This window comes from Tympanuchus pallidicinctus, unplaced genomic scaffold, assembly GCF_026119805.1.
Source record: "Tympanuchus pallidicinctus isolate F22 unplaced genomic scaffold, pur_lepc_1.0 scaffold33, whole genome shotgun sequence".
Taxonomy (NCBI): Eukaryota; Metazoa; Chordata; class Aves; order Galliformes; family Phasianidae; genus Tympanuchus; species Tympanuchus pallidicinctus.
This window is the reverse complement of record NW_026294751.1, coordinates 1,167,320-1,189,053: the sequence shown is the minus strand read 5'-3', so window position 1 is coordinate 1,189,053 and position 21,734 is coordinate 1,167,320. Positions and strand designations below refer to the sequence as shown.

Below are 21,734 nucleotides of genomic sequence, written 5' to 3'. Positions count from 1 at the left end.
CTCTTTTGGCAGCTCTTTTAAGTAGCCTTCTTGGCCATCCCTGATATCCGAGGAACAAGATATAATTCCTCAGGAGCGCAGAAAGGGAGAATAGCAGCATCTTTAAACCCCAAGCTGAGAACACATTGCTTTTTTTCTTGGATCTATTCTCTCCCAATTTCGACTCCAGGACTTTGAGTAGGGAGTGTGAGAAAGGATGACAATCCATAGCTTTGCATAACAAAAACACCGTTTACTTAAGCAGTGGGAGAGCAATCTCTTCAGGAACCCAGATAATCCAAAAAGTAGTGTTAATAACTTATCGACTTTCCTACAGTTCTTCCAGAGCCGGTTGATGGCTTCCGGTAATCGCTTCGCCCCCATATTCACCGGGTCCAGCTGTGTCTCTTTGAAGAGCTCATTTATGGCAGCTGGCAATAATGCAATATTTTAGCAATGTCAGCTTTTGTGCAAGATATAAAAATCCTCCAATTTATTGCCCCTTGCTCCCAGCGCACACAAAGGGAAAGAAGGCCATAAAAGTGTCTCTCATTCACATTCAGGTGAAAATAAGTCCTTTTTCCTGCCCTCCCTGCATTTCTATTGAGTTCCCTGCCAAGCACAAAGGATCCCCATGCCCTTTCTGCTTTGCTAGAACCATTTAGTGCCATTATTGCTGCCAGGAAGCAAAGATGGAGTAGATACAGCAGACAGGACCTAGCCTAAGAGCCCTGAAATGTTATTTCTGCTCCTGTTTCTGACACCAACCTGCTCTTTCTCCCAGTCAAGTCAAATAACTGAATTTGTAATTCTGAGTGCAGCTGGTCAGATCAGCTACATAGCACAGCTGCAGCTTGAGCTGACATGGAACCGAACTCTACAGCAGCTATCTCATGCACAGCTAGCAGCTTGGGGTCTGGAAGGACTGGTTGCAAGGCTTACCGGGATGATATTCAGGGCAATTAGCCAAGCTGCACTTTCTGATAGCAGAACAACTGTTAGCAGATGAGATTCAAGCAGCAACCGCCTTTAATTGCACTGCAGATCACAAGTTCTTTGGGACCTGGAGTCTCTCTTCTGATGTTGTGCTTCCTCAGCACCTGGCACGGCAACATGTTGATGCAGGGAGGGCTTCCAGGAAAGGATCTGGTCCTAATTAAAAAGCTGGGTGGGCCAGAGCGTCTGCTCTGCAGGTTGATGGGTTCCACCACTTGTGCACAGCCAGTTCTCACCAGCATTCCTTACTGTGCCAGTGACACCAGACAGACCTGCTTAGGGTACCCCTGAAACCCACTTACCCACTGCAACAGTGGAAATGAGGTTTTTCTAGCGTGACTAGAAGAGAACAGACTGAGCATTCCTTGGGCTACTTACACTTGGAAAGCACCCATGCGACTTGAGAAAGCCAGCAAAGGTTTTTAAAGCATTGAAGTTCAGAGAGCACATATCCCCAAAGGGCAGCATAACATCTGCCCTGCAAACACTTGGACACATCCATCATGCCTTACTGCCTCTGATGCTGCTCATTTAGAAAAACAGGCTTGTACATCAGTGCTTCTGAGAAGTCTTGCCTAAATAATCACAACTGGCCCCATCTGCCAATAAAAGCTCTAATTTTTCCTGGAGTAGAAGAAAAAAAATTCCTATTGCTGTCATACCAAGAGAAAGGGGATGGGGGTGAGCAGGGACTTTCTGGAGCTGGGGAAAAGAAATAAGCTTCGAGTGCAAAACTAACACTGCAGGGAATCCAGAGGGATCAGATCCTGCCAAAGGTTTGCATTTCACAGCTGATCTTTCAAAGGTTAGGGCAGCACATTTGCTAGGAGGTAGAATGTTAACCTCGTCCTTCAGACTAGAATAACAGAGCTGAACATTCTCATTCAAACAAGAGCAGAATTCATAGGATAAAGGGTAAATGGGTGTGAATGTGTGCACTGGAAGAGGAGCAGAATACAAAAATCCACAGAACAACACTACAAGGATCACAGAAGATGTTCTGAGCTGCAGAGAATGAACTCAGTAGCTCAGCACTGTTTAACTTGTAGTGCTGAAGGGATACAAAAAGCTGAAGTGGAGAAGTTCTAACAGGTAATGATACACCCAAACTGCACCGCAGGCTGGGGGAAGCAGGTTTGATGTACAGTGTATGCAAGACAAACTGGAGGAGGAAGAGCTCATCTACCTAAGGCCTCAAATCACTCCATCCTAGGGAGAACAGCAGGGGAGAAATCAATAACCTGAGCAAGCAACTGTAATAACAACTGACATTTATACAGCATCAGATACCTAGGTGTCCCCAAACACTTGACAGATATTACAAACGGAACTGATTTACAAGCAGGGGATCTGGCTCCTTACAGAACATCAATTCCCACGCCAAAGAGAAGCACTCTGGTGGATTCTGTGGCAGCCTTTCCCCATGGCTCCGTGTCAGGGGCACACATCCAAACAGTCTGACCTTCACAATTTAACACAAAAGTCACCTCCGTTCTGGTGAAAGAACGTCTTATTTGGAGGAGGAACCCCAGTACAGGGAGGACAGACAGAGCCCATGAAGAGGAAAAAGCCTGCTTCGTGCCTCACCTGCTCACTGGAAATTCTTCCACTATAAAACCAGAAGGTTGTTGCAGGAGCTTGCAGAAGGGAGAGAGCCCTGTGCCAGGAGCTGGATTGACACTGTAAAAGATGCTTGTATGAACCCAGTCCTGCAAGGCACTGCACCACCATGGCACTGCACCATTGCCTCCTCCCCCCTTCCCTTAAGGCACTGCTTTGGATTGGGACTTTCATGTAATACCAAACACTGAAACATTATGCTTCCACCTCTCCTCCACATCGTTGAGCTGCTCCAACAGTTTGGTTCCAATTACAATATAAACACATGAGATCTCATTTTAATTATTATTAATTAAAAAAAATCCTTTAATTTTTTATGTGGCCTTCATCTTGTTTTTTTCTCCTCAGGGCATCCTACCCACGCTGCACAAGCGTAGGAAGAAGCAAACGAAGCAGAAGCACTGAGCTATCCATGCAGTGGGAATCACCACAATCATCCCCTGTATGTGCAAGCAGCACAACTGGCTCCTGCAACACAGAGCCCAAGGAAAAACACAGCCACGTCTGCAGCTTCCCACAGCCTTTCCCTTCCCTGAAGGGATGCTTTGTGACGGCCCAACTTCATCTTCCTTCTTGGCCCTTAAGACATCTCTGCAGTTGTGGTGCAAGTTAGCACAATACCAACGCCAGCTGCAGGATCAGCCCTTTCAGCAGTCAGCTGTCAACTTGTTTCTTCCTGCAATAGCAACTTCTCCTTCTATAGGCTGCCGATTTTCAGAATAAATACAAAAAAAAAAAAAAAGTTGGGATTTTTGTTTGTGCAGAGAATGAAAGCAAAGCAAAGCCTAGGAGACATCCAGACTTTTTAAAGGGCTTCCTGAATTCCCACTGCACATTTCTCACCCAGAACGTCAACGCTGATGATCATCTCTGCCACTCTGGGATGTGTGACAACTCCTCTGCTATTTCGATAAGCCCTGGGAGAAGAGCGGGGGATGGATTTGCATGTAACTGCTGCACAGTTGTTTCAGCTCACCACAGCTTGCAAACAGCAAGAAGGAAGCTCAACAGAAGGTGGCTGGGACTGCTGTGACAGAAAGCATTCCTCCTTTCAGGCACCAGATAGGCTTGCAGGCCTCGAGTAGTTCCATATAAAGAAAATTGTTCTAAAATAGTCAGTAATATTTCTTTCAGAATCAGCTTTAATCCATTAAAGTCATCGCTTCGAGTTTCCAACTGCAACCAGGCATTCACAGTAACTCCCAAGACATTTGGAATGAGCTCCATTTCCAGAACTTTCCAATTACTCTTCCTTAGATGAGCTCCTTTATAGGCATCTTTAATAAACAGGGCGATGCACGAGGAATTACTAAAAAGTTCAACCTGAGTTTCTCTCTTGATCAGCACAAGCAGAGGCCAGCCTGCTCCATTCAACACTGTTAGATGTGCTCATGGCACACTGCGACACTGAGATTGGAACCAGCATTGGAAACAGCAGCTCAGGTACTCCAGAAGCAATCTTGCTGCAGCTGTCGGAGGCCAATTAAAACCCTATTGCAAAGAATGTCATCTACCAAGGGATTGCATCTAGCCTGTGCAAAGTCAGAAGGCTTTATGAGAGAACATTTCCCTGTTAAACCTGCTGCTGCTTTTCTGATTGCTTCTGTTTTTGCTGTACTTGAGCTACTCGAGTATAAACAAAACTGGATGATGTTTTCTGGTATCACAAGCAATTGTGGGAGGAAATTAAAACCTCACTGGTATTTGTTCAGCGCTGTAGAAGTGACTTTGTCAGGCCTAACAAGTCTAATTGGTTCCACAGAGAAGGCTTTCAGCTCTGTGCAGGAACAGCACAGTTTGGATGGACACCCATTGAGACCTCGTTTCCCAACTCTGATTCCTCAGCTGCGTGGGCTGCCTGGCTCAGCAGGCTTTTCTCAGCTCTCCACAGCCACACAGAAGCCATCCCTAAACCCTGAAAGGGCACACAGATGTATTTCCCCAGATCCCAGCACCTAGAGCTGCACAGCAGTGATCGCACATCCTCTCCTCTTATTAAAAGCCACGAGCAGAAAGCAGTGTGGAACCTGATGGAAAGGCACAGGAAGCCTTCCCCAGACAGTCCTGACCTGAGCATTAACTCAGAGTGAAGCTCAGCACTCCAGTGAGGCAGCAGCAATGACAACAACCACTCTGCATCCAATGCAGGCAGACTGGGCTTGGGCTCCATTTGCTCAGCAGTGATATGGTCTATCAGATTGCTACGTGAGACCAAGGGACACCTGTTAGCACTCTCACTCTGCCATCCCATGAGGATTTACAGAACCCTCCCCCAGTCCCACTTGTTTATGTTTATTATGCTAAATAAATCCTTCGTGCAAACATAAGTTGTAGCAATGGAGAGGCATCACTGCAGGACGTGTGCTCCAACAGTCCTTCCTCCAACGTGCATTTCTATTCTGGCACACACTGAGAAACCCTTTGCAGGCAGAAACATTAAAAGAATGACCCATTCTGAATATGCCCAAGCAAGTCCTAAATTTAGATTAAATCCTGGACTCTCCCACTAACTTCAGGAACATTTGTGCCAGTCCCATCTGCTTCTATTATTTTTACAACTGAGGTAGCTCCTCTGTAGTTCCTCGTCACTTACACTCAGTGAAAGGTTCACATTCAAGGCATTAGTTTTATTACCTCCATAAACACGTATTACTGTTACTCAGTTAAAAATGTCAAGTATTAAACCTAAAAGCCAAATTAAAACGTGCACATGAGGCAATATTTTTGACACCTGTTACCCAGTCTCCTGTACTTCATCTCAGTTTCTTTGCCTCGATAAAAGCCTGCACGCAGGATTACCAAGCAGAGCATGTTTCACAAGTCAAGCTTTCAGCCCCTTCACCCCAAATGCTTGTTGTGTGAAGAGCAGTTCAGTGTCAATCCACAAGGATAAAGCAGATCCCACAGCCTGATCCCTCAGCATACACAGTGCTAGTCCAGATAGCACAGGGGTCTTGCCACTGCCAGATCTTCTGGGTCAATGCTTTATCCTGATCCACAGCAGTAAACCAGAGTCCATTTGCCCGTGGCACAGGAAGGTCTGAGTAGGTGGATTAACCTTCTGGCATCTCCTTCACACAGCCTTTCTTATTCAAAACTGATTAACTCCATGCAATGCCCTGAGATAGGCCTAGCAACAGAAAAACAATCTAAATACAGCCCTGCTGTATTTAATTATGCAGTGGTATAGAAGCACAAAGCAAATCATTCAAAAATATAATCTGATGCTATTATTATTCATATTGAGGCAGAGACCCCAGGTGAGCTCAGGTCCAAGTGCGACAGGTGTTGCACATATTTTATTTCCATTAAGTACCATAATAAGGAGACGAGCCCAAGGCTACAGGCAGCCAAATTAGAAGACTACAGAGGAAACACAAATAAACTATATCAGATTCATTCCAATAATGTTCACTGGAGCTTGCCTGGCAGGTCCTGTGAGCAGCCTTCATTATTACTGTGGAAGGAGAGGATGCATCCTTAATGTGTCCCCAACAGAGCTCCCCCCACAGATTCCCTTCTACCAGCAGTGCGTCCAACCACTTCTGCTGAACACGAGGAACAAATCCTGGAGATGCACCACCACCCTAAGAAATGAACCCCATTTCTAGGGGCCGGCCAGCCCTCCTGACAGCCCCACACTCCCTGGGTGACACCTATTTGCATGGCAAACTAAAAGCTTTGTCTGAAATCTGACTGAACAACCAAGAACTGAATCCAGGCAAGTGCTGTTCAACCAGCAGAACGTGCTTCCACCCTGACGGCAACTCCAGCTTGCTCCCTCTCTCCAGTGTTCTGTATTTACTCTCAGCACACCTGTGTAAGCAGAGCCCTCCCCAAGCGCTCACCCTCCCTCTATGCCCCTTCTCAGATCTCATCACAATCTCCTGACGTGCTGGGAACAGAATGCAGCTGCAAACACGTGCTGTTCATCTCAACAGCTGTGAACACTTGCAGGTCTGCTGCAGGGCAACAGGAGAAGATAAACTTGCAGAAACCAACTGACAGCTGGATCAGGCTTAAGTTGACTTGCACATACATCCATCATTCACATAAGCTTTGATTTATTCAGTGCCAGAAAAGAGTAACGCCTGTGCCTGAAACTGCCCACAACCTCTAAAGCTCTGTGCCTGTAGGTCTTCAGATTACAAGACTGTTTACCTCTCATTTGTTTACCACAAACCTTGCGTAGCAACTGGACAAACCAATGCAATGGGAAAGGCATTACAACAAAGGCACGATGACAGAAGGAGCAGCACATAGATGCTATAAAGGAAGAAGATTGCTCACCTCTATCAGAAGATTCTAGATATCTCCAGAAAGAGATCCTTCCCCAGTGGCAGTCAGCCCTGAAATGAGGTCTAAGAGAGGTGCAGCCAGGCTCCATCCCTTCTGGCCACACAGCTGAATTGCCTTCACCTGTGCTCCCAAGGCTGACCAGATCCTTTCCCCAGGTGCTCAATCAGTGGTTCAGGCCATGACTCAACAGCCCCCAAACACCTTTTCTGCTTGTTTCTCTCTCTAATCTGTTAGTGTGGCACTCCCTTATGCCAGATCTATTTGTGCATCTTCACACAAAGCCATGCAGGTAATTAATCTAATTAAGGAATAGCTGTACTTATAGTCAAGTAATACATATAGGTTACACACCACTGACCTTCAGCTGATGCTCAGAGCAACCTTCAAGATCTTGGCCAGCTGGAGCACATGGTAGGACCCAAACCAGACCTCTGGACACAGCTCTAACCTTCACGTGGGGAAAAAAGTTCCACAGAGCACACATTCAAGTGCCCCATTGTAATAGAAACGTGGGCTGCATCAATTTTCTTCATGATACACTGCCTTCAGCACTAACCAGCACAGAAAGATATAATAAACACTGAAAGTTATTCTACGATACACTTTGCCTTGGGATTGAGCCACACAGGATGGGAAGCAGTAGCTAGAATCAAAACCCTTTTTTGAGGGCCCAGCACGTGGGCCCCTTGAGCCCAGGTTCACCTTTTCTTGCTACACTGCTGCCTTCTGGCTTTCTCCATAATAAATCCCATGCTGATCTCCAAAACGTAACAGGAGGATTCCTGACTTTTCTTAAGTTTAAAAAACAAAGACTGATAGAAGCAGCAGATTAAAAAGCAAATTCTGCCCTTTCTTTTCTGTCACTGCTACCTACCCAGGTACCTTCCATCCCTCCCCCCCCTTTTTTTGTGTGGCTTACTTCTCAGCACAGGAATACCCAAAGCCATTCAGGGCACCAGCACAGAACAGCTGCTTTCTTATTTTACAGCCCTAGTGTGGATTGGCACCTCTTACAAACACTATCAAAGAGAACAATTTGTTACTCACCTGTAAGGTTCCCAAGGCAGCCTTGCTGGCTGAAACGTTTCCCTTTACCTTTCACAGGGCAGAAAACAAAATGAACTAACTCCTGCAGACACCTTCACATTTATTGTTACCTCCTCTAGCAGTACACAAGGTACCCAGGAGATTGAATAGTTATGTAAGAAATATTTCCTACCTTTGTTACCTAGACTCAGGCACATGCCAACACAGTATAAATGGGACCGTTGTGCCTTTCTGGCATTAGCATCTCCATTGGGATGGCCACCAGTGCTAACGAGAGGTCCAAATGAACACACAGGTCTTTGAAGCTGACTACTGATTGCAAGGAATGCCAGTCATCCCGGCCTCCACTTTAACTCCCTCCCACACGTGCCTTTTGTTAGCTTGCTGTTTACCATGTGAAGTTATTGACATCATAAGTATTGAATCATGAAGCCAAAATTAAAAGAAAGGATTCCTGCTCTGCTTGCAGCTCTTTCTTTTCTTGTACTCCTATTCTGCTTTGGCTGTGTACCTCATTCAGCTTATGTGACACATGTAAGTCTAAGAGGGATGAAAGCTATGGCAACAGAGGTTTTAGCACTCTGCTTCAAGCCTCAGATTCACAAGCATACCATGCAGCATCACATTTCCTATTGACAAGGCTGTTCATGCTTTCATCCACGTTAAACACAGGAGAGAGACACACAACTGCTGTAAAAGGAAATAAAAGTGGAGGGTAGCAGATCCTGCATGGGGTCTCAGCGTTTACCTTATAATGTTGAATCACAGGGCTCACATCTGGAAGTGGAGATACAGTCTGGAGGCACAATCAAGATACGTGATGGCTGATAACAGTGCCTGGGAATTAGCAGGGACTTGCTGATGTTGCAGATTGGTTCCAGCTCGCTGCTTGAGGCTGATAACTCCATGTCATATACCTGGGTGACACTCACTGAACTCCGCTTTGGTCCGGCTGCTCTCACAAGCAGTCTCTAATGGCAGACAAGCACTGAACCAGCATGTGGGTCACACCACCATTAGCTGAGAAACACGGCCCTGCTAACCCCAACCCCGTGAGTGGAGATCTCAATGGGAAGCATTTAATGGTGGGTAGTTTGGGTGGGATTAAAGCAGGATTCTTCCCGCTTAGAAATGGATTTAAGAGGTGATAATTGAGGGGGATGTTATCAAGTCTAGTCAGATGATATATATGATTATAAAATGGGGGGATTGAGGGCCTTTGAGGTGGTCATGGAGGGGTGGGGAAGAGGCTGTTCCCCACAGCTGCCCCTATCAGCCACAGCTCTGCTGAATGCCTCAGGGTGGGTTCTGTAGGAGTTCTAGGTGTTTTTGTTTAAAAGAGAGACTGAAATCAAAGGAAAGGGGAAGTACGAAGTATGACGTGTGACCTGTGAGCTCTGCTCATGGTGAGGTTAGGAGCGCTTCTGGAACGTTCTGAGCAGTGCTGCAGTGGGCGCTGATGGCCGCCGAGGGCTCATCAGGAGCTGCTTGGGCTGCTCTTTCAAGATGCAAAGGTATGTTTTATGCTCTAATCTTGCCTCAGGGTAAGCATTTTTTTTTTTGTCTGGAGGTATTTTCTGTGCTCGCTGTTGGGGCTCTACAGGAGATGCATCTTTCTGAAGTGTTTTCTTCCTACAGGGAGCTGGGCGTTGTGTGGCCTGTGGGGAGGTCAGCAGTGCCTTGTGCGAATGGGCCGTTCCCCTTGGGAAAACAGCACCCTGATGATGATGAAAAATGCCTGTTCCTTAGGCTTCCAAGTCAAATCTTTCTGCTTTAAGTATAGGTGCACTGTAGGAAATAGTGTAGTGAGTGACCCTGAGGAGTGCAGCTGACTACTGCCTGTATATGTGTGTGTGTATATATTTCATTTAGCTGATGAACTGATGATTTAATTCACCAAGATCTCTTCAGCCCAGAAAGTACGAACTGTATCCAGGCATGGGAGTTAACCCAGAGCATATGAGGTAACATAATGGTTTATTTAATCCTGAGTTGGGGGTACCTGGGGGCCCTTGCTGCGTTTCTCCATACGCAAAGAGCAGCTTTGAGTCTGCATAGCATTTACTTTAGTTTGAGTGAAACAAGAATAAATATAGCAACAGAAGTAAAATCTTTATTAGAGAGCAGGTGTGCTGATCTCTTCTTTAACATGCTGCATTAATTTGGCCTGCAGCAATTGCAGCTGCTTCTACTGAAGCGAGGGACCTTGGAAGTACAGGGATGTGTGAGCAAGAAGGCAACCTCTGTGGTGTGCGTTGGTGGTTTAGGTGCAGTTCTTCTTTTGGAGGGGCTGCCAAGTGGCTGTACTTGGGCTACCTGACTGCAATACCTGGAAAAGCAAAGCTCTCATGGTAAGCTGTGCACAGCTCAGTGTCTCCTCGTGTGTCTGCTGTTGCCAGTGCTGCTGTGATGATTCGTGTTCTGTGCCGAGAGCCTCTGAGCAAACCGAGCTTAGGAAGTGTCTGTCTGAACACCCACATGTCTACGGTGGGACAATTCCATTATTTGCTGTCATGAGGATGTTGTCTAATGCTGTAGTTCCCTATTTCTGATTTTTAGAAAATGGAAATCAGTGGAACGCAGCATAAGAGCTTAATGCTGTTAAGTACAGCAACACCAGTCGTTCTTTTAGGGAGAAGAGAGTGGTAGAAGAGTCTCTTCCCTTCTGATTGTAACTGAAGTTACCACACTAACAGGTCACTTTTAGTAAGATGCAGACAAATATGCAGAGGGGCTTTCAGCTCTTCTGCTAGTAATAAGTAATTAGAGCAGTAACGAGCTGCAGGATGAGGTTATTTTGAAAGCCCAAAGACTGGGTAGGTGTGAATGCTGTTATTTAAAGCAGAGCAGATGACTACTATCAGAAAGGGGGTAGAGCTTGTTTGCAGGCTCCTGAACAAAGGCGATAGGAGCAGAGAAAAGTTCAGCCATCACAGACTTGTAAGAAGTTGCCCTTGACTGCTTACAGGCATAATTCTAATTTAAATGTAATAAAAACCTACAAGGGGAAATTAAGCTGTGGAAAGCAGTTTAAAAGTCAGTCTGAAGACATCTGCAAAATGGTTTTATTCCAAGCAAGTATAAGAAAACTGTTTAGTTTTTATTATTGTCAAACAGTAATAGTGCTTTCATTTATCTGATGCCTTTTACAACCAAACCCTTCTCGTAGATTATTTCCAAAACAACACGAAGGCTGATTTATTTTTAAACCCTGAGCTCATAACCCTTTTCTTCCCAGTAACGCAGCATCTCTTCATCGCAGCAGGGAGCTGAGCACAAGGTTATGTGATAAGCAGAGGGGCTGCTCAGTTGGGTTAAAGGAGAACCAGGGAGTCTTCTGCAGATTGCTTTGCATCCTTTGTGCGTCCATTTGTGCTTCCATTCCAGCTTTTGGGCAGTTCCCAGTATGCCCATGTGCTGATGGATGTGCCCGAGGCACTTGTACCTCTTCCTATTACAGTCACATTAGAATAGAAAGGTTCTGAGGAGATCTGTGGGTTCCACTTCATTTGGTTTTCCTTAGCAGGACCGAGATGGAATCATCTGCTTGCATCTCCTGTGCTGGGGATGAAAATAGAGGTGTTGATTTCTCATACGTATATCCTATAAAAATCTCACTGCTTTCTATAGAAGATAAATACTTCTGTGCCACAGGTCACACATCCCAAGCCTGTTGCCTGAGGATCTGACAGTACTCTGGAAGACTCACAGCATAATCTATAGATCCTTATGGAGATGGGGGAGATTGGGGCACGTGAGCTCTCAGCTGTGCACAGGTGAATCTCTTTGACTTTTAGCTGGAACTCTGAGGCTTTTTGCCACAGTCCTGCAGAATATGAAAGATTCTGTGTGTAGCTTAAAATGGCCACCTCTCTAATGATTTGGGTTTCTGTCTTCTGCGGCAGGAGGTCAGGCTGCCTTGACTTTCAGTTCAGTTTTAGAAATGTAGATGGGCATGAGGCTCTTGGTATGGGAAGGAAAGAAAGAAGCACGAGATGCTTGTGGGAGACAAGTAGGAAACTTCACGTAAGATGTGATGATGGCATCAGAGCCCTATCTTAGTTGGATCCTCACTGCACCGGGTGTTGGACGTGCAGAGTGAGAGTCAGCCTGAACACCTGGAGAACTGTCAAAGGAGGAAGACTGAGCCACAGTCACTCGGGAGGTTTGGTGGTCGTGTCTTCCAGCCCAGAAAACAGGCAAATCATTTTCCCTCTCTGTGGTGGCCTTGCAGACAAATGGAGGCACAGAGTGTGTGGGGAGAGCGATCTTGAGATGTGGCATCACATCGTGCAAAGGAAAAGGCAGTCCAGAGCTGCTCATTTTGGATTGAGAGAATGTATTTAGTGTGTAAGCTGCCAATTTTTCTTAAGTACCTGTTTTAGTCCCTTGGTTACCCATTTTTGTCTCTGGTTCCCCATGGAGCAAGTGGCTGGACAGCCAGTGTCTGGTGTCAGAAGAGGAAGACAGTGGCAGAAGTGAAATCTAGAAGCCCCAGGAGTCCTGACTTCAAGATAAGTGCTTGAAAGGCAGGAATTAAATCTTTGGTTGAGGAACTTGATGCCTACAGCCAATTAATAACTGCTATAAAATAGTGCTTTATTCAAAAAATGCTGACTGTGAATTTAATGCACCTTATGGATGGTGGGGGGAGGGATGGGTGCGTGTTGCAGCTTAATTAAGTTTTGGAAAGACTGTAATCCTTGGACAAAGGGCTCTGTAAATGTAATATGTAACCACTACTACTAAAGCAAAGTTCTGGTTCCCTGCAGACCGAGGTGCTTTAAAAGAGAATCGCTGCGCTGATTCCTGTTGGAAAAAGGAAGGGCTGGGAACTTGGCTCACGGTGTGGCTGTGCTTGAAGTGGAATTTTTGGAGATCCCTACCTGGAGGGTTGTGAGATGTGGGCTTCTGAGCTTCTCTTGCCTGCTGCTCGGGAGCTGGTGTGTGTTTGTCTTAATTACATTAACAGCAGGGACTGGAGTATTTCAGTTAACTGCTGTTCTGTTGATGTGCATCGACTGATACAAACTATTTGCTTAATCTGCTTTTAACCTCCCGGTGCAACGGCCAAGCACCATGCACACAGTTAAACTGGAGCTGGTCGTTCTCATCCATGGTCGTTTCACTGTGGCTTTGTCATCTGCTGCCCTGATGACAACGGTGGAGTTTGGTTGTAGGAGCACTTGTGTGGCTGCTCTTGCAGGACAGGGCTTTGCAGCACCGGAAAACAGGAGGGACATCATGGAGACTTAATGGACCTGGCTGCAGAACTGTCTTTTTCCCAGGCTGCTGCCTGTCTGCTCTCAGTGACAAGGATGGGTCTGGCAGTGCTGGTGTAAACAGCAAAGGGACTGGGGCTTCTCTCCAAGTGTAGTGCCATCAATTCTGCCATCTGTGCTGCTGCAAGGAGGGCTGCTTTTATCTTCTGTCTGTTGGGCAGCATTAAGTCCTGTCACCTCACCTGGGCCTGTCTGTCCCATCTGAGGCTGGCTGCGCTGCTGTCTGCCTTTGAAGGAAGCTGGCTCCAAGGTCGTGCACTTAACCGAGCATTTCTTTCCTGCTGAGCTGGAGAAGAAAGATCACAGACCTGCAGCTTTGTCCCTGCCTCCTGCTGCAAGTGACACTGCAGTTATTTTGAAGGCTAGAGGGATGAAAGGATTTGGGGCTGCCTGTCTTCCAGATCTGTTTTCTAAGGGACTGATTTGTCAGCAAGAGCGCATCTTGGATCTGCTTGGAGAGAAAAGTGGGAAGTGACAGAGCTTCCTGGAGCTCCTTGCCTGGGCTAGGCAGGAGCATATGGGCCTCGCATGCATGGGTTGTCTGTCTGCTACTGGAGTAATTGCTTATCTGGCTAAAAGCCATTCCAATTCAGATGTTGAAAAGGAGCTGCTGGCGACACTTTCCAGGTTTCAGCCCTCCTCCCTCTCCACCTCCTTGCTGTCCTAATTAAATCTAATATTAAAGTGGAACATTAAAGACGTTATCACAGAGCTTTAATCTGATGTGCATAAGCCCCTTTCTAATCGGTGAGGTCATTAGCAAGGCAAAATAAATAGAAATGAGTTTGTGGAGGTTAGAACGCTTGAGGGATCAACATTTTGAGGATGGGGTATTCTTTTTTTCTTTAGGAAGGCACGTGCTCTGCAGGGTGGGCTTGGCAGCATGCTAAGGACCTTTAACAGCATTGCACACACAGTGCCCAACGTGGCAGCAGCACTTGTTTGTTTGCAATGGCAATCCAAGAGCTGGGATTCCCTGCTCACCTTCCAACATCGTGATGCTTTCTTAATGAATTTCACTTGTTTTACTCTGAACCCCACGACTCTTTGCATCTCCTGCCTGCATCTGTGAGGATTTAGTCTGTCCTGTTCTGCTCAGTGAAAGCAGTAGCCACTTGATTACAGGAACTCAAGCTTTCAATCAAAGTATTGCAGTCAGTTCTAGAAATGCATGCATTCTCCTGCATGAATCCTATGTAGCCACCACATCAACTGACCTTTCCCCAAAGCCCTTCCAAACAGTACTGAGGCTTATCAGAAATAAGACAGGATTGCAGAATCTGGCGTCAGAATTGTTCCATTTTTGTTTGTGGTGTGGGAATAAGCTGTGCTTCATCAAGGCAGGGACGTTCAGCAGGATTTCAGGTGACCTGACTGGGAAATGTTTAACTGTATGTTAACTTTAAGCCCTTCTGAGAGAAAGTTGCTTGTTGTAGGAACAAGACTACCGTTGTGTAAACTGACAGCATTGCTTTCTGCTTCCTGAATGCAGGGAAGAATTTGGGGGAAGCTGAGGAAGTAGATCCTGATGTGCCTCCCTGTAGACTGGAACAAATGGCACGTTTTGTGCAGCTCAGTATGAAGCTGTGTGGAGTGTGTGATAGAACTCTGCCTGATGGAAGGCTTTAGTGTTGCTCTCTTTACTGTGGAGTTTCTCTTTTATTAAGTACTTTTTCTTCAGTTGAAAGAATTGAACAACTGTGCAGCTGAAAATCAAGGGAAAAAATAAGTCCAAGCCATTTACTCTGTTGTGATGACTTGGCCATGGAATCTGCATGGCTTCTCAATTTTGGGTAAGGGAAGTTTGTTCTTTAATGTTTTTAGAAGGCAAAAACTTGAGCAGTGGTTGTGATTTGCTTGATGAATCTTCCCAGCACATGCTCAATGCTTGGGTGATTGAGACATTGAAGTATATTTGAAGGTTATGACAGACACCTGTAAACAGACAGATATTGATAAAAATGTCATTTGGAACCAGATATCTGCCTTTCTTGCAATCCAATTACTACTGATGGCGAACAGCCCAGAACTAGCAGCAAAGTACATTAACCCACAGTGTGATGGGCAGGCTGTCCTTAGAGGGAATATGATCAGGGCCTTATTTACCTCTTGCTTTGATGTAACTCTGGGAGTTAATGGAGTTATTTCTAATTTACACTAGACCAAAACAGAATTGACTCTGGATGTGTATCTGTGGCTTTGTTGTAGACTTCTTAAAGCACTGAGTATTGGCAAAATGGCCCTGAGCCTGGAGGAGAGGCTGCAGTCCTGCCAGCTCCTCCAATTGCCTTCTGGAAGGCTTGCTTTAAACATGTCAGCTCACCATGGAAGATTCCTAATGCTCCTGCCTTATGTGTTTGGATGGCAAGTTCTGTTGGATGGATGTGGTGGTGAACAACTTACTCTTGCCAGGTGCACTGTCATTTTGCAAGGCAGCAGTAATAACTGCACTGACTCCTTGTCCTGTCAGCAGCTAGGCAGTTATGGCATGGAATAGTTTTAGTGGTTGGGGTCTTTCTCCCGTCAGGCTCTTCACTCTTTGCTTGGCTCGTGCAGAAGAGGCTTTTCCACTTGATGTTGGGGATGTGGCATGCTTCATTGCTGCATTTGAAACAAACTCGGTGGTATAATAACATTTTGAAAACATCGGAGCAGTGAAAGAGGTTGTTCCCTTGGCTCTGTCCATCATGGGAAAACAACTTGATGCACAGAGGAAAAAAATACCTACGCTTCAATGTTGCACGTCTACACTTAAAAAGAATCATGCTGTCAATCTGGATGCTGCACTCTTAAGGGAAGTAAGACATTAACAAATGTGGTCATTAAAACATGACAGCATTTCCTGCTAGCTTGTACAGAAATACCCAAAGTTTGTAAGTTGAATTGTTTTCTGCTGTGATGTGAACTGCTTGTGATGGCTGTGGTGTTTGGATGCACCAACACCACTCTTAGAGCAAGGGGACACTGAAAGCTCCAACATATTACTGTTCTTTTTAAGCTCTCTTCGTTCCTAGGTGAAGAGGAAGCTCTGTTCTGGCTACTTACCTCCAGGCTGGAGAGTAATACGATATGAATGGAAGAGGTACTGCTGCACAGTGCTCTTGTTAGGCTGCGACACAGAGCTATCCACAGTGAGATTATTTGGTGGTAGTCTGCTTGTAGAGAAGGGAAACCAAAAAGACAAGGTTAATGGGAGCTGCACTTCACCTGGATTGCTCTTATTTCCTGTTTTATAAGCTTGTGTTCTGTGCAGGTGCTTGGCTTCTATCTTCACGCTGTCAATAAACCCAGCGTGCTTGAAGCAGACAGGATTAATGCAGATTTTAAAGGCTATATTTAGAAGTAATTTAGCTATCATCAGTCAGAAGGGTGGGGAGAGATATGATGGTTATTCATGCTGATCGAATATTCTGCCGATAGAGATGCTTATTAACCCTAAACATGTCTCTCTATCATGGTTTCAAATTTTTGACAACAAAAATATCATCCCTTGAAATTCAGATAGAGGGAGGCAGAATTCAAGTGGAGAAATGAGCTGGGAGGTAAGCAGCAAGCTGGCTAATCAGGCCGACCACTGAAACTGGCTGGAACAAGTGCTGCATAATGGGACAAGAAGTGATGCCTGAGGAGGGAGGCAGACAGCTGGCTGACAGGTTTCTTTTGATGGCGCAGGTGTTCAATGTGTTTGGAACCTGGGGTATGTTTGTTTTTAAGTCTTCTTCCAAAGCAAGGAGCAAATGCACTCAAAGCAAACTTTGTTTTATTTTTTGCCAGAGATGGAGGGGGGGTTGGAAATAGTCTGTCAGTGAGTGATCTCTTGCCTTATGAGCAGGCAAGATCAAAATGCTCCTGTGCTGATGAGTGGTAATTAGGCTGAGTTATGGGGCAGGAGGAGTCCAGTGAAGAACCAAGCACTCATGCAATTTCATCTTGGTTTCCAAAGGCTGTGCCCTGCACCCTCTGCTCCCTCCTTGTGTTTTCTGAACGGAGATTTCATTTCAGATAGTGCAGTCAGTGCTTCGTACTTTTAGGAGCATTTATAAAATGGAATTACCAGAAATAATCATGGTAATTAACATATAGAGTTATAAGGAGGAAGATTAATTACAAAGCTGTAATTCATCTGCAGAATATAAACCACGAGGAATGCTCAAATAGGTTATCAGTAATGAGGTCTGCTTAGGAGACCTGCAAGCTGAGGAATTCAGCAAGAATTCAGCCAGTGCTGCCATGCAGATGAAGCTTTGGGCAGGGGAATGGAAACTGAGGCAGCGAGTGGGAAAGTGCCTCATCTGTCATCCAGAAAATCAGAGCTGAGGATCTGAAAGACCTGGCTTTGCTCCTCTCTGTAAATGGGCGGCAGAAATCCTCTTCCATTACCCTGAGTGTTTTCTCTATTAAAATGTGTTTCAAATGGCACAGGAAATGGAGGGCTGCTGGCTGGTGCCCTGCGTTCGTTCCTTGGTGGCTTTTGGCAGCGTAAAGCGGCTGAGAAGCTGACCGACCAAATGCAGCAGTGCACTGAGCAGCTCTGGGTTATTTCATGCCGGGAGGAGGGGCTGGGAGGTGATGTTCCACCACTGAATGCTGCCTGTTCCATGGCAGGGTTTCTGGTTTATTACAAAGATTGCAGGGGAGGGCCCATTCCTACCACTAGCTGCCTTTTTTTCTGAAGGTACAAGCAGTTGATAATGACAGTAATTAACACTGTAGAAACAAGGTCAAACCCAAGAACATTACCCACTAAAAGTCCCTTTCCTGAAAGTCACATCAAAATTGTTGCCTGGAGTAGCTTAAAGGAAAAAAAAAATAAAAGAAAATGGAGGCAACTGATGATGAGCTGAATTATGTAAATGCTCAGGTATCCACAGGCTTTGACCTTTTTGCAGATGTAATTTAGCATTCAAGACACTGTCATTCTTGCTGCCAAAGTCAAATTAGATGCTTGCTTCTGCAATTGATAGCTGATATCCGATCTCCTTCAAGAACAGGCAGTACTGAAAGGCAGGCAATGCTATTTGCCACAGAAATGGGAAGCTGCATTTTAAATATAAAGTGGTTGAAGAGTTTTGGATCCAATTCAGATGAACAATATGCTTTTCTAAAACATGCACGTGGTTCTTCAGGTCATTAGACCCCATTCTATGCAGGTGCAGCCCTTCAAGACTGCTCTGGGCTCGTGGGGTATCCAGGATCATCTCACCTAGGGCTCGCTTTCTAACAGCACAGCAGCTCTGGGCCAGACCTGCTCCTCACCATTGAAGCATGGGACAGGGACAGCTTGGCCACATAACTCAGAAGTACTGTTTCCAGTTAGCAGAAGATGGAAGGAGTCCCAACCCAGGTGAGAGCTTTTTTGAGTGCTTCCAGAGACTGCACAACTCACAGCACAGGTGCACAAATGACTCCAGCATCTGAAGTGCTGGGAGCAGTACAGACAATGCACTGAGTTCTGTGCAATACGCTGTTTTTGGACAGCACTGATGTCCACAGCATATGGATGATGTACCTGTGTAAACCTTGCTATCTCAGTTGCCAACCTGGTCCCATCCATACTAGCAATAAAAAATAAATTAAAAAAATTCTCACTTATGCTCTGCCAAGCGGCTGGCTGCGTGCCGGAGGTCGCTGCTGTTCCCAGTGTGCCAGGTGGCTGAGCCAATTGCCACCTTGCAGGGTCTGATCCAAATAGCCTCCCTGGCCTCCCTTCATCCCAAATGTCTGCTACAGCAAATAGAAGTGACTGAAGAAACACCTGCTCTTCCTGGCTCTCTCTTGCCCGCAACATCTGATAAAGTCTCCTTTTGTCCGGAGCTGGAGGCAAGCACAGTGCTTCTGAATCCTCACCAGCAGCCCTGCTGAAGCATTCCTTTCTGCTGCTATGTGTGGTATCACAGTAGACCATTCTGTCTAGAACAAAGCTGTCCTGAGCCTTCTGGTCCTTTCTTAGTTTCTGTGCAGCAGCTGAGAGTCTGGATCCTGATGTTCATCCATCCTTCGCACCAGCAGAAGCTGCCCATGAGTTGCATGACTTGGATGCCTGGAAGTGCACTTGCTGCTGTTTGTGAAGGTGTACAAGGGATAACTGAAGTGCAAATCTTCAGCAGAACAATGTTATTGTTTCCTGTGGGCCTCTGCAAATTATCAAATGACTGTAGAAGAGCAGTAATTCAAAATGAGGCTATAGATTTGTCTGGGCTCTGAAGAAAGATGCTCTTAGTGTTTTTCCTTAGCATTATCTTGGTAATTTCCCTGAAGTTGCTCAGTATTTCCACAGGAACAACTGAGTTAAGCTGGCTCAAAATTCCTGTAATTGCTGCTCTGTTGCTAAGTTAACTTCTAATCTGGTGCAAGTTGTTGCTGTTCCAATGCTTTCCACCTTGTACCTTCAGTACAGCTTTTCCTGCCTGAGCCTGGCTCAGAAGTCAGCCCCTGTGTGTTACTGCACTGAATCCTTTCCCTTGCTTAAGGGATGTTTTGGGATGGAATGATTTTTGCCAGGCTTCTAAATCAGGCTGATGTGTACTCTGTGTCAGGGTAAGAGCACTTGAACTGGATCCAGCTGTGTTGCCTTTACTGCTTAATGGTTTGGTTCAAATGCAGGTTTTGTATTTCATGCTTCATTATTTTTTCCACATTGTGTGGCCATTTGTAAACTGAAGGTGAATCGCGCGGCGTATTCCTCCCAGGAGTGCAGAGAGGACAAATCTTCAGGATAACAGGGAAACTTCTTTCCTGTCTGTCACTTTTATAACGTTTGCACAGCAACGAATCAAGTTCTGACATTGCAGTTGACTTTTGGCTGCACACAGAAGCGGAGTTGGGGAAGATGTTTTGCTGTGTGCTGCTCCTCTGTGGCACAGGAATCAGTGTGACAGCTTTGGTGGAAGGATGTGCCCAGCCAGGGTAAGTGTTTCCCTGTTAAATGACTGCTGGTGTGATCTGGGAGGGAAAGAGCATCTTGGCTGTCCTGAAACTGGAGATGACTGTCCTAATTTCATCCTTGAAGTTGGGTCTGGGAGTGTTTCGTGCGTTGCTTGAAACTGCTCTGTGTGGAGAGGCTAAAACTTGTTCACAGAAGTTGCTGAGGTGCCATGCATCTCTCCTGCTGATTTAAGTATGTAGAGTAGTTCAGTCATCAATATTTCCCTATTAAAGAAAGGGATTTCCACGTAGATAAGTGTTTCAAATCAGCCAGGCTTTAAAGTGTAAATCACTTTCACCCTTTGTGAGTTCTGGAGAGTGTTTTCCATTCATCACAGGTTTGAAAGGATTGTGTCCTTTTTTTTCTTAGTTCCCCTGGAGATCTATCAAAGGAAAACAAACTGAAAACAAACATCCAGTTGGATTTCAACAGATACTTTCTAAGAACTTAAGCTGAGATGGTGTGTCCATATTTAAAGACCAAATGTCCCTCTTGATGGAGGGAGGGAGAGCTATTTCTGTATTCGTGTTAATAATATCACTGATGTGCTCAAGAGAATAGATGTCTTTGTGTGCATACAATTAAGGATAGAAATGGGCTTTAAAAAGGAGATGATTGCATCCATAACTCCATGTGTGAATTAGTTTGTCCCTTGGCAAGGAAAACTGTCCAAAGTCACACAGTGCTGCCAAGCCACAGATTGTGGTGAGCACAGTGGCAGCCAGTGCTGATTGAGGCTTTCCAGCTCCTGGGGAGGCTTTCTAGAAAGAAAGCAAACCTCAAGGTTGGTGGTGCTGCAGGTTGGTGGTGCTGCAGGGAGGTGGGCAGGTGCAGCTCAGCTGCACCCATCAAGCACTGCTGTGCAGTGTGCCAGGCAATGGGAAAGTGCCTCCTCTTGTTTGTGGGTCCAGAAGGCTCCAGGCGTACGCTTCCCTGGATTTGGTGGCTGTGATAATATGTTCCATGAGTGCTGTGTTAACTTGTCCTGACAAAAAAACCATTAAGCACACAGGCAGGGCTGTGTCTTACCTTGCAGCTGCATCTGCAAAGCGGAGACAGAATGTTTTTGCTCATTAAAAATAAACATTTGAAAGCAGTGCTGCCTCCTCTCTGCTCAGATGGTCTGTCCAGCTCAGGGAAGGAAAATGCTAACCCACTGGAAATAACAAATGTGCATTTGTGTTTTTCTCTCCCTGCCAGAGTTAGCAAATTAAGGGCTCTCCTAGCTTGGCATTTATACTACATCATCAACTTGTGTTTCTGGAGGTTTGAAACCTTCTACAAGGCATTTTATCCATGAAAATATTAGATTTTGCTACTGTTGGCTGGCTCTGTCAGATGGGCCTCTGTGGAAAGGGGGAATCATCAGAAGAAAACAGTGAGCCATCATGGTGACTGGCCATGCTACCCCGTGGCACAGGATTGGTGAGCCAGCAAGGCTTGTATAATGCTGTGCGTTACTGAGGGATGCTATCAGAAGTCACAGCAAAACTCAAAGTAGTAAATCTATTTACAGGGCTCTTTGTCTATGGTTAGCAGTCATTCTGGAAATCATACAGTAAACTGCAACTGTTGTCTCCTCAGTC

General features: G+C 45.7%; 1 long non-coding RNA gene across 2 annotated transcripts; it reads right to left on the bottom strand.

Moving 5' to 3' along the window:
• Positions 1-2,566: 2,566 nt before the first annotated feature.
• LOC128088295 (uncharacterized) lies at positions 2,567-8,202 on the bottom strand. 2 transcript variants are annotated; one of them, XR_008210215.1, is made up of 3 exons: positions 8,114-8,202; positions 7,253-7,342; positions 2,567-4,796 (listed from the first exon to the last, which is right to left on the bottom strand). It is a non-coding gene; the product is annotated as an uncharacterized LOC128088295 (long non-coding RNA). The 2 variants fall into 2 exon arrangements; XR_008210214.1 differs by lacking the exon at positions 8,114-8,202 and adding an exon at positions 7,942-7,993.
• Between the last annotated feature and the right edge of the window lie 13,532 nt (positions 8,203-21,734).